This window comes from Lemur catta, chromosome X (genome assembly GCF_020740605.2).
Source record: "Lemur catta isolate mLemCat1 chromosome X, mLemCat1.pri, whole genome shotgun sequence".
Classification (NCBI taxonomy): Eukaryota; Metazoa; Chordata; class Mammalia; order Primates; family Lemuridae; genus Lemur; species Lemur catta.
The window spans coordinates 31,749,017-31,765,013 of NC_059155.1; positions in this window are offsets into that span (position 1 = coordinate 31,749,017).

The window sequence follows — 15,997 nt, forward strand, 5'->3', positions numbered from 1 at the left end:
TTTGTCATTGGTGGTGTTTTTTGAGACGGGATGGGTGGCAGACGAGGACGTTAGGACAGGGCTTGTGGGCATATCTGTAGCACTACTGCCATCGTGAGGAAATAGTTTGAAAACACCCTAAATTGTTATAGTTTCTGTCCCCTGAAGTTAGAAAGTTGAGAAAGGCCAGGCCTATGGTGAGGTAGAACAGGCTTGGTCCCCAGCTGGGCCTCCTTGCCTTCACTTCTAAGGTCTTACAAGAGATGGAAACATTGGTGGTATCTTGGTAGAGAAGTTGGAGAGTGAGGAGCCAGTATTGAGCAAGCAGCTGCCAGGAGATCCTAGCACAGAAAGTCACCTACGGAGCCACAGTGTCTACCCAGTGTGAGCAGGATTAGAGGAATCCACTCAAAAATAAATGCGGACTCTGTGGGCCTTTCTTTTTTATTCCTGCCCCTTGGAGCTAGAGTTAGCATGCTTTCACATAGTGTCTCTGTGCTAGGGGGGCGTGGGTTCCTATGGCAGTAGTGTCAGCCTACAAAGAATAGGCCAGTTCCAGGTGGCATGTTGCAGGAGTAGGTATACTTGCTGAAGGTCTCAGATACACTCAAATGTCTAGAGGTTCATTGCCTGGCTCCAGGAGGGCCTGAAGAGAAGTGGAATCACCCAGCTAAACCAAGAAGTATTGAAACTTCTTCTAAGGGGGCAAGTGTGAAAAAATATGGAGAAGTAGTCAAAATATTATAGCCAAGCTTAAACCAAAAATTAATTACACTTCTATCTATTTTACTAGTTTAAATATAACCAAACTGTTAAGTGATATTTGTCATTTGTTTCAACAAAAATGGTGAGCAGAATTGAAAATGAACATACATTTTAAAGTCCATGCCTGCCAGAGGTGGGATTACTGGTGAATTACTTCATGTCTTCATACATGGCTGTTGTAGTGGGTACTTTGTAAAGAAACATGATTATTTCTGGAAGTACAAAAAACAGGTGGCAAAAGTGATGTCACTGAAGATCACGAGATCAAGACCTCCTGTGGTTCATCACTCCACAAAAGCAACAAGCCAGCAATGAGCTGGCCAAAAGTGTCAGAATTCACTTTTACAGAACAGATTTTGTGAGAAACTTTCAACAATCAGGGAAGGCTTGATGAAGAAAGATCTGGCTGCTTTGCAGAGAGAGACACAGAGGGAGAGAGAGAGAGCACGACAGCGAGCTGTGGCATTTTAAATTGCCTGCCTACCATCCCCTAATCTCCACACTGCCTTGAGTATAGCTCCCACCCTCCTAGCGCATGGGTGCAGTACAGAACTTATTCTCTAAGAATTGTCATTGTCCAGTTTGACCTGTCTGTTGGCTCACTGAAGGACTGGTGCAAGAGCTTGCCTTTGTTTTGCCTGACTTGGAGTATTTCCAGGTCTGGGACAGCTTCCTGAGAGGCATTTGCTGAAAGAATTTAAAGGCACAAACATTGGCCAGAGCGGCCTAGGGCAAGGTACAACAGTCAGGATAAGCAAGAGACAGATGGAAAAGCCTGGGAAGAAGGAAGTTATGAAAGGAAATGTGTGGGGGAATGAGGACTTTTAAAAATTCCTGCATCTACTGGAGAAACAAGAAAGCCACAGATAAGTGCAGGAATGGACAATTACTCAGGAAATGGCTGAGAAGAACTTAACCTCTCATATCTCACTACCCTGCAAGCTCGAAGTGAAAGTTAATATAGAATTGTAAAAAAGCCTGGATAGTGTTGAAAGAGTGCCCTAATACAAAACCAGTCAGCAAAGACTGAGAGAATACTTTTCTTTTCTATTATTCCCTAGGCTCCAGGTGTTTAAAGAAACTGTCAGAGCACTAGGTGACCACACAGCTAACAGAACACAGACTTCAGTAGGCACACATGACAAAAATACAGACTTTACAAAAGTAATTGAGAAAAGTCACTAAAAAAGCAAACACTGATAACAACCCACAACAAGAGCTATCAACTAAACCTGTGTGTGTGTGTGTGTGTGTGTGTGTGTGTGTGTGTGTGTGTGTGTGTGTGTGTGTGTGGTGGGGGGGCTGTTTAGGAATCTGATTTCCAGAGTTGGTACATTATAATGTTCAAAATGTCTAGTGAGACAACAAAAAATGAGACATGCAAAGAAACATGAAGGTATGGCCCATTCACAGGGAAAAAATACATTAATAAACTGTATAAGAAGAAACCCAGGCATTGGGCTTACTAGAAAAGACTTGAAATCAACTCTCTTAAATATACTCAAAGTGCTAAAGTAACCAAATACAAACAAGTAAAGGAAACTAGGAGAACATTGTCTTGCCGTATAGAAAATAACAAGGAGATAGACATTATTAAAAACAAACAAGTAGAATTTTTGGAACTGAAAAGTTCAATAACTGAAATGAAAAATTCACTAGAAGTTACCAATAGCAGATTTGAACACTCAGAGAAAGAATCAGTAAACATGAAGTCAGGTCAACTGAAAGCCATGAATGTACAAGTGCAAGAAGCTCAACAAACTCCATATAAGATAGACACAAAGAAATCCACGATGAGACACATCACAATCATGCTGTTTATAGACAAAGCAAGTATTTTGAAAGCATCAAGAGAGAAGCATCTGTTGTATACAAGGAATCCTCAATAAGATTAGCAGCCAATTTCTCTTCAGAAACCAGAGAAGCCAAAAGGCAGTGGGATAACATATTTAAAGTTGTAAAAGAAAAAAAAAACTGCCAATAATTCCATATCCAGCAAGATTAACTTTCAAAAATGAAGAAGAATTAAAGCGTTTCCTAGATAAACAAAAACTTAATGAGTTTGTTAATAGTAGACATCCCATGACAGATATGCAAAAGGGAGTCCTTCAGGGTGAAATGAAGACACTAGATAATAATGAAAAGAAAAGCCATATGAAGAAATAAAGAACAAGGAAGAAGGGAGCTACATAGATACATATAAACGCCAGAACTATTGTATTTTTTGGTTTATCACTCCGTTTTCCCCCATATGATTTTAAAAGCAGGTACCTAAAACAATAATTATAAGTCTATCTTAATAGGCACACAATGTTTAATGATGTCGTTTGTGAAAATAACGTAAGGTAGCTTAAAGCTATAAAGGAGCAGGCTTTATATGCTATATAAACTAATTTTTTATTTAATCAATTTGATTGCTATAAAATTAAGATACTAATTGTATTCCTCAGGATAACCATGAGGCAAACAAAATTAGTATATACAGAAAAAGAAATGGGAAGGGAATAAAAAGCATATGCTAGAAAAGATCAATTAATCACAAAAGGAGGTAGTAATTGAAGAATTGAGAAAAAATACAGAAAACGTAACGAAAGGGTAGATGTAAGTCCTTCCTTAGCAGTAATTACTTTGAATGGATTAAACTCTCCTATTTAAAGGCCGACATTGGCAGGATGAATTTATAAAAGCATGATCCAACTGTGTGCTGTCTAAAAGAGACTCACTTGAGATCCAGTTCACAAATGGGTTAATAGTAAAAGGATGAAAAAAGATATTCCATGCAAACAGTAACCAAAAGAGAATTGGAGTGACTGTACTAATATTAGACAAAATACACTTTAAGATAAAAAGTGTTTCAACAGACACTCTACTTGTAACGTATGTGATAGCCTTGAACCAAACACATAAACATGTATTCTAGAGAGCCAATGTACAATGGTGATGTAGCTGTAAAAAGTCAAACAAAACAACTAACAGTGTCTACTTTTCTAAAGCAATGTTTTTGACAGTGTATTTTCCAATTTTACCTTTATTTATAATGAAAGCTTGAAATGTTGACAAATAAGTTTTGGTATTGATAACATTCAGTGTAATATTAATATTATATTTTTCTCTAAAAATTACAAGGCACCATTTAAATACTGGAATGATTCAAATGTTTGCTCTTACTAGTGAAGGAAATAAAAAGGTTCTAACAAATTCTTATTTAATATAAAATCCAATCATCTGAAATACATTTAGTGACATTTTAAGTAGCCTTTTTATGTATGACCTGAGAAAAATTATAGAAGGAAAAATCTCAAATCACAAGGAAATTCCACATAAATGATGTCAGTTGAAATTTATAACAGAAAAGTTGATGCACATACACATTCCTTCCACCTCCCACAAATATGATATAAATAGAAGAAAGAGCAGAATGCAATTGATAAAAATAATTGAGTTTCTATAGAGCTTCTGTGATAGACAATATGCCTCATTTACTTCTTTATAATTGTTCAATTTTCATTTATGTGCCAGATGCTTATATTATCCTTAGGATTTGAGCACTAATTGATTTGTTGTTATTTCTGAATAGAGGAGGGTCTAAAGAAATGTGAGATTTAGCAATAAAGTATATCAGTTATTCCACGCCATTGGAAATTTCCCATTACCCAATATTGTGTGAAATATTCATGGCACTAAATTCTACCTACAATGTGATCAGGATGAAAATGTAAAAAAGAATTAATGTTATTTCATATATGTGTGTGTGTGTGTGTGTGTGTGTGTGTGTGTTGAACTCCTTGTTGAGCAAATAGGGAAGTGTAGTGATGAGCCTGTATCTGTTTGGTTAAATGGTGTCAGTTCTCATGAACAATCAAAGATCTCATTTATAATATTTGAATGCATGTAGCCATCAAGCTGCTAATGGTGTTTGCCTCAGGAAAATGGCATTTGCAATGAAGTGTTTACATTTGTCCTTCATAGATTTGAGTATTCTAAGAGATTTTTCAAAAAACTGATATTGATAGTTTGAGAAGCAATCTAGAATAAGTATGTGCAGAAAAAATTGTTGGTGCAAAATCCTTATTGACCTTATGGAACTAAGTAATCTATATTTCTAATTGAACATGGAAAATAGGAGTACTGATGATAGACCCACATTTTGAAATTACTTGTTTCCTGGTGGTGGCATTAACTATGACCTAGTTGCCTTTCTTTATGCAGGGCTAATATACTTGGAAATATTGAACAGAAGCAGGTCTAGTTTGGAGAAATGCCAAAAAGAAGAGGCCACTAAAAGAAAATTGGTATCCCAAAAATATTTAAGAAAAATCTTTAAGAATATTTAACAAGTTTGCAAATGTTCAAGCTATAATAAATGCAGAAAACATATTTGAACACCGGACATACAAAGAAATGGGGACTGTAAAAAAGGGAAGTTCTTATTATATGAGTAAGGAAAAACGCAAATGCATGATAAACACATGTTAAAGGAAATGTCTTGTTGAGATTGAGAAACCACTCATTTATGGATTTATATTTTATCAGGATTTGAACATTTTGCCATTAGTGTTAATTACTTTTGTAAAATCTCTTGAATGATAAGGCACTGCATGCAGTAGAATATAAATATATACATGTATATGAGAACATGGAAACTGTATAAGGTAATAATAATGAAGATTTTGTTAAAACTGCCTTCAATGTGCATTCAATTATGTTTAAAGAAAAACATACACATTAATATACATATACCTCTGTGTGTAGGCATATTTAGTGATTATATTTTAATCATGGTGATTATTAGTTAGCATACTTGTGTCTATATATGTATGTATGTGTGAATGTACTTATGTATGTAAAATGAGATCTTAATGAGACTTTATATATACATGCATTAAAGCATGTGAATGCATCCCCTTCAAAGCTTTGTTCGAATGATGTGATCCAAACCACAAATCTACATGTTATTCCAGTTTTAATACAGGTTTATTTTTTGTGTGAACCTAAATATAGAAGTATTTATTTACATATTGAAAAGTATGCAAGTATGTAATCCAAAAGGTTATCATTCTTAACAGGTTTTATAATAGTGCTTCTCTTCTTGATCAGAACATGGTTATTTTCTAAATACTTGGCAAACATCATTCTTTTTTTTTAATTAAAACTTCTTATTATTTTTTTAGAGATGTGGTCTTACTATGTTGCTAAGGCTGATCTTGAACTCCTGAGCTCAAGTTATCCTCCTGCCTCAGCCTCCTGACCAGCTGGGACTACATGCTACCACACCTGGCTTGCAAACACCAATTTTAATGAGAAGATTACCGTAAGTCTGTTACCTAAGAGATGAAAGGTAACACACACACACACACACACACACACGCACGCACGCACGCACGCACACACACACACACACACAGACACACAGTGGCATAGGAGTCTGCTACCTTCCAGTGGTAAACATTGGAACAGTGGGACAAACCTGAGTAACCTCTAATAGGAGTTTATATACATGTAAGTATAGGTATCGTGCCCTGTGGAGCAATGTATGGCACAATAGTGATGTACCTTCTCTTGAGACTCCTACCAGTTGCCAACAATTCAACCCATAGAGAGAATGGGGGAGGACTCTGGTTGTCTGGAAGGGAAACTAGGTCAGAGACCACTTAGATCTGTGAATTGGTAGCTCAAGACAATCTCCAGGCTTCAGGCAATTCCTTCTCCCTTTTCTGCCTGGATCCAACTCATTTAATGCCTGAGACAATTTGATGCCATGATAAAATACTGAGTGACAATAAGCGGACCCACGTAGACAAGGTCAGGAGGAAACTGAATTTCTGAAAGAACGAGATTCCTGATGAGGGTGGGTGGTATTAGAGCTCAGTTTGGTTTCAGATGGAAAACAAAAGCAAAAGTGCAGTAATACCAGCAAGTTGCCCCAAACTGGGCAAAAGGCAAGTCTGCCTTGTTTCCTGGTGCCTTTGTGTCTGGGTGGCGTTTTTTCAGACAGGAAGGGTGGGAGAGGAGAGCGCCAGGACCCGGCTTATTGACATATTTAGAGCACTACTGCCATCGTGAGGAAATAGTTTGAAAACATCTTCCGCCATTACAGAGTCCTTCCCCAGAGGCCTGTTGGAGAAGGTCTGGCCTCAGAGTAGGTGGGAGGCTTGGGCTCCCAGCTGGGCCTCCCTGCCTTCTCTTCTAACGCCTTAAGACTGCGGCCCCCAACCCCCAGGCTGCACCAGGCCGCCTGAGCTCCGCCCAACCCCCCACCTGCCCTCCCCCCATGGAAAATTTGTCTTCCAAAATTGGTCGGTGGTGCCAAAAAGGTTGGGGACCGCTGCCTTAAGAGAGACCTGGACATTGGCGATATCTTCGTGTACAACCTGGATAGTGGTGGTCCTGGAGTCAACCAGCAGCTGCCAGGAGGTACCGCCTCAGAAAGTCATGGGGCGGGGCCTTGTTTCCTCCCATGCAGCCAGAACTGGAAGAACCCGCTCAAAGACAAATGCAGACTGTGGATGGGAAAATCCAAACTCTGAAATATTTGAAAGAAGTTTATTCTGAGCCAAATTTGAAGACCATGACCCGGAGCCACGCCCAAGAGGCCTTGAGCAAGTGGACTCGCTGTGGCTGGGTTACAGTTTGGTTTTATACCTTTCAGGGAGACAGGGGTTACAGGTCAAGTCATAAATCAATACGTGGCAATTACACATAGGTGGGTTTGAAGAATCTTGGCTGACAGTTGGCTGAGAGAGTTAGCCTTTCTCTAAAAGACAAGAAACGAAATGCTTAATTTAAGATAAAGGTGCAAGCACTCTAGGAGATCCAGAGAGGAGATTCTCTCAAATTTAGATAAGGATCCGCTGGGCTGCTTGAATTAACATGGAGGCTTTCTGTCTTTTATGTGACGCTAATGTAAGTTGGGAAGTAAACCACACTGTATTTGGTTAACAAAAACCTGCTTAGTGGGATTTTCCCATTTCTGAGCCTGGCTCATCTGGCCTCCTTAGGAAGGAATTTTAGGGAAAGGAAAAAAAAATCAAGAGTTCAGTCCTCTAGACTCTGGTGGGGACTCTGGTCCTGCTCCTTGGAGCAGGAGGTAGGGATGAAGCTTTTAGGGGGACCTCCCCTTGCGATAGGTGGCTTTGCGTGCATAGTGACGGACTCTCAGTCCAGACCTTCCCCAACAGGCCTCAGGGGAAGGACTCTGTAATTTCGTAGGGTATTTTCAAACTATTTCCTCACGGGGGCAGTGGTGCTCCAGACATAGCAGGAAGTCATGACCAGGCGCCCCCTCTCCCGCCCTTCCTGTCTGAAAAAACGCCAGGCAGAGACAGAAGCGCCAGGACACATGGCTGCCTTGCATTTGGCAATTTGCAGCCTGCTCAGATTGCTGCACTTTTGCTTATGTTTTCCATCTGATTCCAAACTGAGGCCTAAAACTACCCACCCGCATCAGGAATCTTGTTCTTTCAGAAATTAAAAGTAACTAAAAATATCAGTTGCACTTGAATATACTCGCAATAAACAATTTGAAAATTAAATATAGGAAGTAAATCCATTTCAAATAGCATCAAAATGAGTACTATGCTTAGGGCGCTGCTTAAGTAAGGAGATGCAACATTTGTATATTGAAAATTACAATTTATTAGGGAAGGAATTACAGATGACCTAAATCAAAAAGGAGACTGTAAGGCTGGTGGCGGGCACCCCTCCCCTCCCTGATGGAAAAAGAAGCCCCTCCTACTCCTCCATACCCGCCCTAAAGCTGAAACAAAGAAATTCCTCACTCTTCCCGCCAAACCTTCCCTCCAGAGAAACTCCCATCCCCCACCCCTAAAAAGGTATATAAGCCCACCCAGACTTCTGGGCCGCGCGGCTTCTCTGGTTCCACTTGTGGGACCATGAGGCTCGCCTGGGCCCCTCTCTTGGGACTCGTTACCCCCACCCGGGAGCACCCCAATAAAGCCTCTTTACTTATCCCTTTTAACTCTGCTCGTCTTTCTTTCTCTGGCACCGGCCACTCTGGTCTTAAAACCTTACAGAGACATCCTATCTTCATGAATTGGAAGACTAAATATCATTAAAATGGCAACACTACCCAAAAAGATTTACAGATTCACTGCAATCCTATTATTAGCCCAATGATGATTTTTGCAATAGAACGGCTGATTATAGATAATACATATTAAATTGCCAGAAACGTGAATAGCCCCAACAGTCTTGAAGAAGGAAAACTCATACTTCCAGGTTTGAAAACTTACTTAACAAGCTGCAGTAATGAAAGCATTGTGATACTCAAATAAGAATAGACACAGAGATTAATGGAATAGATTGAGAGTCTGAAAGTAAACCCGTACACTGTGGTTGAGTGACTTTTGACAAAGTTGTCAAGGTCATTTTCTGTGGAATAGATAGACCCCTAAACAAATGGTGCTGGGACAACTTGTTATCAACATAGAAGAGAATGAAGTTAGACTCCTACCTCATAGCATATGCAAAAACTGAAAATGTGTCAAAATTCTAAACGCAACAGATAAAACCATAAAGCTTTAGCGGAAACTATAGGGATAATTCTTGAAGACATTACATCTGGCAATGATATGTTACATGTGCCACAAAAAGCACAAAAAAAAAATAGGTAAATTGATCTTCGTCAAAATTAAAAACTTTTTTGCATCGAAGGACACCATTAAGAACATGTAAAGACAACTTCCAGAATGGGAGAAATCATTTGCAAACCAATCATCTGAAAAATTTCTTATATCCAGTACATACGAAGAACTCTTAAGACTCAACAACAAAGAAGCAAGCAACCAAATTTTAAAAATAGGCAAAGGGAGAGTGATGTCACCAAGAAGGGGGAGTAGGAGCAATCTGCCTTCACTTTCCCCCACAGAAAACCAAAAACAACTATGTAGTGCCAGAACTGTTACCAGGGATATCCCAGAACTCAAAACTGAGACTCTGATGATCCCTGGGGCCACAGATAAGTGAGAAACTGGGAGTAGATGGTAAGAGAAACAGAATTCTCTATCTATGACACCCCTTCCCCAAGCTGCCAGGCAACATGTGCAATAGTTCCCTTGGACTCAGGGTTTCCTCTGGAAAAAGGTGAGCTCGGAGGAAGAAAGCCAGCTTCCCTACTGTTTTGAGTTCCTTGGCAGGAAAGCCATTCCTGCCTAAACCCACAGGAAGCATCACCAGGGCCTGTACGGAGAAAACCCTTGAGGGCAGCTATAGACAAACAGTGAAGGTGAAGCTGGCAACACCAGTGTGTGAAACTTGGGGGCTTCTTTTTGGCTCAGCCAAAGAAGACAACAAATCAGAGAGGCAGTTCAGCGGCACCATGTTGTAGGGGGCATACTCCGTGGGTCCTCTGGCCATGAATCCCTGGGCAGCCTTCTTACACAACTGGGGTCTCTGCTTCAGGACACAGCTCCCTGGCATCCGGGACTGGCAGTGCTCTGAACATTTGGAAGAGCCATGGCAAATATAGGCTTAGGGTTTCAACTAGTCCCCAAAAAGGAGGAAGCTATCGGATAAGGATACTCAATAATTGTCAAACTGTACAGAACCTCTGAATAGAAATACTTTAGAAAGACCAAACCAAACCAGACAGGGAAGACTGAAATAAATAAATAATCCTGCAATGCAAAAGCTTAAGCATACGTCCATAGGAAACAACAATCAAATAGGAAACCAGGACTTCTCCAAATGGTCAAAGCAAGGAGCCAGTTACTGACCCTAACAAGACAGTGATGAGTGAGGTTTCAGATAAAAAATTCAAAATAGCAGTTTTGAGGAAACTCAGCAAACTCCAAGATAACACAGAAAAGAAATTAATAAATTTATTGGAGAAATTTGACAAAGAATTGATAAAAATTCAAACAGATACTAAAACTGAGAAATACATTGGCTGAACCAAAAAAACAAAACAAAAAAAAAGGCATCAATGCGACTCAACGGCAGAACTTATTAATGCTTGAAGAAAGGATCAATTAACTTGAACACCAGCCATTTCAGAATACACAGAGGAGAAGAAAGAGACAGATATCAAAAGTAACAAAGAATGCCTATGACATTTACAGAATAGCCTGAAAAGAGAAAACTTAAGACACATTTGTGTTCAAGAGGGAGTTGAGAGTGAGCAAGCGGTAGAAAACCTATTCAAAGAAATAATACAAAACTGTCCAAACCGACATTAAGAGACACATATCCAGGTACAGGAATGTCAAAGATTACCACAGATTCAACCCAAAAAAAGACTACCTGAAGGCATGTAATAAACTCTCAAAAGTCAAGGACGAAGAGAAAATCTAAAAAGCAGTAAGAGAAAGGAAGCAAACAATATATAAAGGAGCTCTGATTAGTCTAGTAACAGATTTAGCAATGGAAACCATACAGGCCCAGAGGGAGTGGGATGACATATTCAAAGTACTCATGGAAAAATACCTGCACCTGAGAATACTGCACAGAGCAAAGCTATCTTTCAAATATGCAGTCTTTCCCAGACGAACAAAATCTTAGGGAATTCATCACCACCAGACCTGTCTTATGAGAAGTACAAAAGGGAGTTTTCCAATCTTAAAGAAAAGTATGCTGGCATGTGATAAGAAAACATCTGAAGGCATAGAACACACTGGTAAAAGTAAGTACATTGACAAAGCTGGGTGCCATGGCATGTGCCTGTAGTCCAAGCTACTGAAGAAATTTTGACCTGAGGATCACTTGAGCCCAGGAATCCAGGAGTTCAAATTCAGCTTGGGTAAGATAGTAATACCTCGACTCTTAAAAAAAAAAAAAAAAAACTAAGTGCACACACAGTTAAATTCTGAATACTCTAATACTGTAACTGTGGTGTATAAACAACTCATCTATAGTATGAAGACTGAAATACAAATCTATCAAAAATAATAACTACAACAATTTGTTAGCAGTTATACAATATAAAAAGATGTAAGTTGATAGAACAAAATGTCAGAATGGGGGGGAATCGAGTTAAAGTATGAAATTTTTTAGCTTTTTCTTTGTCTCATTTCTTTGTGATCACTGTTTAATTCTCATTTGTTTAAAATAATTTTTTATAACTATAAAGTGTTCTCTGTAAGCTTCTTGGCAACCGCAAAGCAAAAACCTATAATAGATACACCAAAAATAAAAGGGCAAGGAATTAAAACATGCTACCAGAGAAAATAACTTAACCACAAAGGAATACAGGAGGGAAGAAAGGAAGAGTTGAGTTATAAAACAATGTGAAACAAATAACAAAATGGCATTTAGAAAGTCCTTACCTATGAATAATGACATTGAATGTAAACAGCAGATATTACTCAGCTATAAAAAGAAATGAAGTTTGATGTATCTTCTAGCATGGATGAACTTTGAAAACACGCTAAGTAATAGAAACAAGATACAAGAGGTCACATATTGTGATTATTCCATATATATATATATAAAATACCTAGTATAGGTAAGTCCATAGTGTCACAAAGCAGATTAATAGTTGCTAGGGGCAGGGCGGAGGAGAGATGGAGAAAGACTACTTATTGGGTCCAGGGTTTCTTCTCATGGTAATGAAAATGATTTGGAACTAGCTAGAGATGATGCTTGCACAGCACTGTGAATATAATAATTGCTACTGAATTTAACACATTAAAATGGTTAATTTTATGTTACATGAATTTTATCTGCTTAAAAAGTAACAATATTTTTAAACATATCAACATTTACAAAATTAAATACATGTAGCAAATTTTTTCAAATATGAAAACCATTAAAATTATAACCAAAGAAAATCTGTATTAATAATTATGGTATAGGGGAATATGAACATTATTTTATAAAAGACTATAAAATATGTGCATAGAGAGCAGATGTTAATACATAGTATACAAATTTTAAAGGTGATTATTTCTTCTAAGTCTAACTCACCATATATTTCCTGATTTATAATTTTTTAAGGTCTTCTACAGCAAAATACAAAAAACTTCAAGCACTGAAATATAAATATTGGCAGGTATATATGCAAAAAGTATCAGAGGATGCTGAAGATTTTATACAAAATTACAAATGGTATAAATCGAAATATATTTACAGTGAAATGTGTGTGCGTATTTATATCCATTGATATGCATATATTATTTATAGCTCTCTGTGCATATATAAATTTCTAAAAGCCATATATTTTTAATCATGGTCATAGTGTGTGTTTGAATATGACGATTTTGGTCAACATATTCATTATCTTTATATAAACAGAGACATTAATGAAATATTCTATAGTTCCATGTGGATTGTGTGAATACATCCATATTAAAGTTTGCTTAGGGTACACTCCTAGGTGACTGAATATGAGAGATGCCTATTTCAACTATCACTTATGGAATTTTTTTCTTTCTTTGTAGTTTTTAAAGATAAAATTTTAACATAAAAGGGTATGAAGAAATTCTCCGAAGTATAAGTGCATTGAATACGCATTTATGTACTATGGACATATATTTGTGTATATGTATCTATAGAGAAATAGATTTTTATGAATAAAGATTAAGAAATCAGAAATTCGTTTTTTTAATGACTTGTCCAATCCAGAAGCTGTTTGTAAATATTTTATTTTCTAAAATCCTCATTTTGGGATTTTATTTTATTTATTTATTTATTTTTGTTATGACCGCCTCAAAAACTTCCGGGAATCCGATGTGAAAATTTTGGTCTTAAAACAAGTTATATAAGTAAATCTAATTTAAATGTAAGTTTATTGTGGTATTTGTATATATAGAACTTTGTGTCCATGTATTCAATGGGAGTAAATATGGAAAAGGTTATCATTCTTTAGTACAAAGTTTTATGGTCTTACTTCTCTTTTGATCGGCACACGGTTATTTTCGGAATCCTTTGCAAGCTCTATGGCTTAGTCATTAATGAGAAAATATAACACTGATCCTGAAATGAAGAGCAGTAACACGCATACATGGTAACCTCCTAGGATGCAGTTGTAGGCCATTTATTTATTAAGACATGGGAAAACGCTTGTGTTCCTATGCTCAATGATGAAACTGTGAGACAAAATCCTGTCATCCACGTGACTGGAATTTATAGTCATTCCACGACCTGTGTCATTTAAAGTAGAGCACTGTGTAACGTTCAGGCATTGAGAGAGAGCTTTCTCTGGACACTTATCTTAGAGCTCCGCCAGATGGGGCTTCCTCCGGCTCCCTGGTGCTCCAGCACGTGCTCCTGCTCACGGTCTCTCTCACTCTCTCTCTCTCTCTCTCTCTCTCTCTCTGTCTCTCTCTCTCTCTCTCTCTCTCTTCTCTCTCTCAACAAGCCTGGTCTAGTGGCTAGGTCACAATATGGATTAGGAATCCCAGGGAACTTGGGAAGTGAGTCAGGGCAGGAACCACGTGGCCTGGTGCCCGGATTTGTTCTTCTCCAAGCCCTTAGGGGTGAACATTTTCTTTTCCCTCTTAGGCATGGATCCTTGAGGTTTGTCCCAACACCACAAGGCAATTTGCTCTCATGATAAAACACCGGAGAGGGGACGCTTGCTCACTGCACTGAATGAAGAAGGACTTCCCAGGACGGGAAAGAAGGCTTGGCTGTTAGGAAATTGAGTTCTGGAAGAGAAAAGATGCCTGAGGAGGGTGGGTGGCGTAGATTTCAGTTTGATATCAAATGGAAATGAAAAGCAAAATCCTAACAAGAGCGGAGCAAGTTTCCACAAATTGGAGCAAAAAGGCAAGGTAGCCATAGTGTCCGGTGCCTTTGTCTCTTCATGGCGTTTTTTCATACTGGATGGGCGCCCAGGGGTGGGGGTGGGTGGAGAAGCCCTCAAAGCACAAAGTCAGTGGAGCCGTACTGCCATCGTGTGGACACAGTTTCAGAGAGTCCCAAGCCAAGAGCCTTTTCCTCCATGGAGGCTGTGCCTTTTCAGATGGGAAGGGTCTGCGGGAAGCTGAACCAACAGGCCCTGGTACGGAATTTGCCTTTCCAACGCTTTCCTTTGAAGCCTGGCTGGAGAAATGGACAAATGCAGTCTTGGGGACGTATCTGGTGAGTGAGGGACCAGGACTGAATCAGCGGCTTCCAGGAAGTCCCAGCACAGGAAGTAGAGTGGCCGAAGGTCAGTTTACTCACGGCGGGGAGGACTAGAGGAAGCCCCTTACAGCCAAGGGCAGACCCCGGGAGCATTAATGTTCATCTTACGAACACGTGCTTTGGCGTTTTAGGCAGCCAGACTGTCCTCCTGTTGAGGGCCCGAGGCGTTTCTAGCAGGAGCGTCAGAGCACGATAGACAGTCGAACTCTAGGTATCATCTATCTGTAGGCAGTGTCATTTATACATACACCAAAATGCTAGAAAGCTGTTGTCTAGAGGGAGAAGGACCCGTGTAGAAGCAGGGGACACACTGACATGCCAACGTGAGCCGAACGTCTTCTAGGAGAGCAGATTTGCTCATGGGGATGAAAACCAGTAATGTCATGGAAGGCTCGGGTGATTCCCTGAGCCCGCATGCTAGCAGTTTCTGTTACGTTGCAGGTTAACGTCTCTTGTCAAGACAGGACCCTGATGTCATCTCAGTTCTCTCAAGGTGGGCAGATAGGTGGCTTTTTTCTGTTGGCCATCCCCCGGGAGAGATGGCAGGATTTTAGGCCCGAGGAAAACCATTATTTACCACACAGAGCTAGTGTTCTCTGTGCCAGCTTCAGAGCTAGTTCTTGGTGCACATGCCACAAGAGTCTTACAGGTGTTAGGGCCGGAGCTTGCGTTCCATTGCTTTATTTCCCAGGGGGTCTGGCAAAGGCTATGTGCCTATGAACAAGGTAATCCACCCTCCAGATACTCCGTGATTCATAATTGCAGAGTCCTGGAGGATGCCTAAAGAATTATGGGTGACTTGCTCTCCATGACCTTCTTCTTCACTGTCTATTATCAAAGTATCTGAATTCTTTTATTTTATTTCTTTATGTTGTTGGGTCAGAATCTCATTCCACGGCCCTGGGGTAGAATGCAGTGGCATCATCATAGCTCACAGCAGCCTCAAACTCTGGGCTCAAGGGATCCTCCCGCCTCACCCTCCCGAGTAGCTGGGACTACAGGCATGCAACCACCCATGCCCGGCTAATTTTTTCTATATGTGTTTTTAGTTGTCCATATTCTTTCCTTTCCTTTCCTTTCCTTTCCTTTCCTTTCCTTTCCTTTCCTTTCCTTTCCTTCCTTTCTTTCCTTCCCTTCCCTTCCCTTCCCTTCCCTTTCCCTCCCTCCA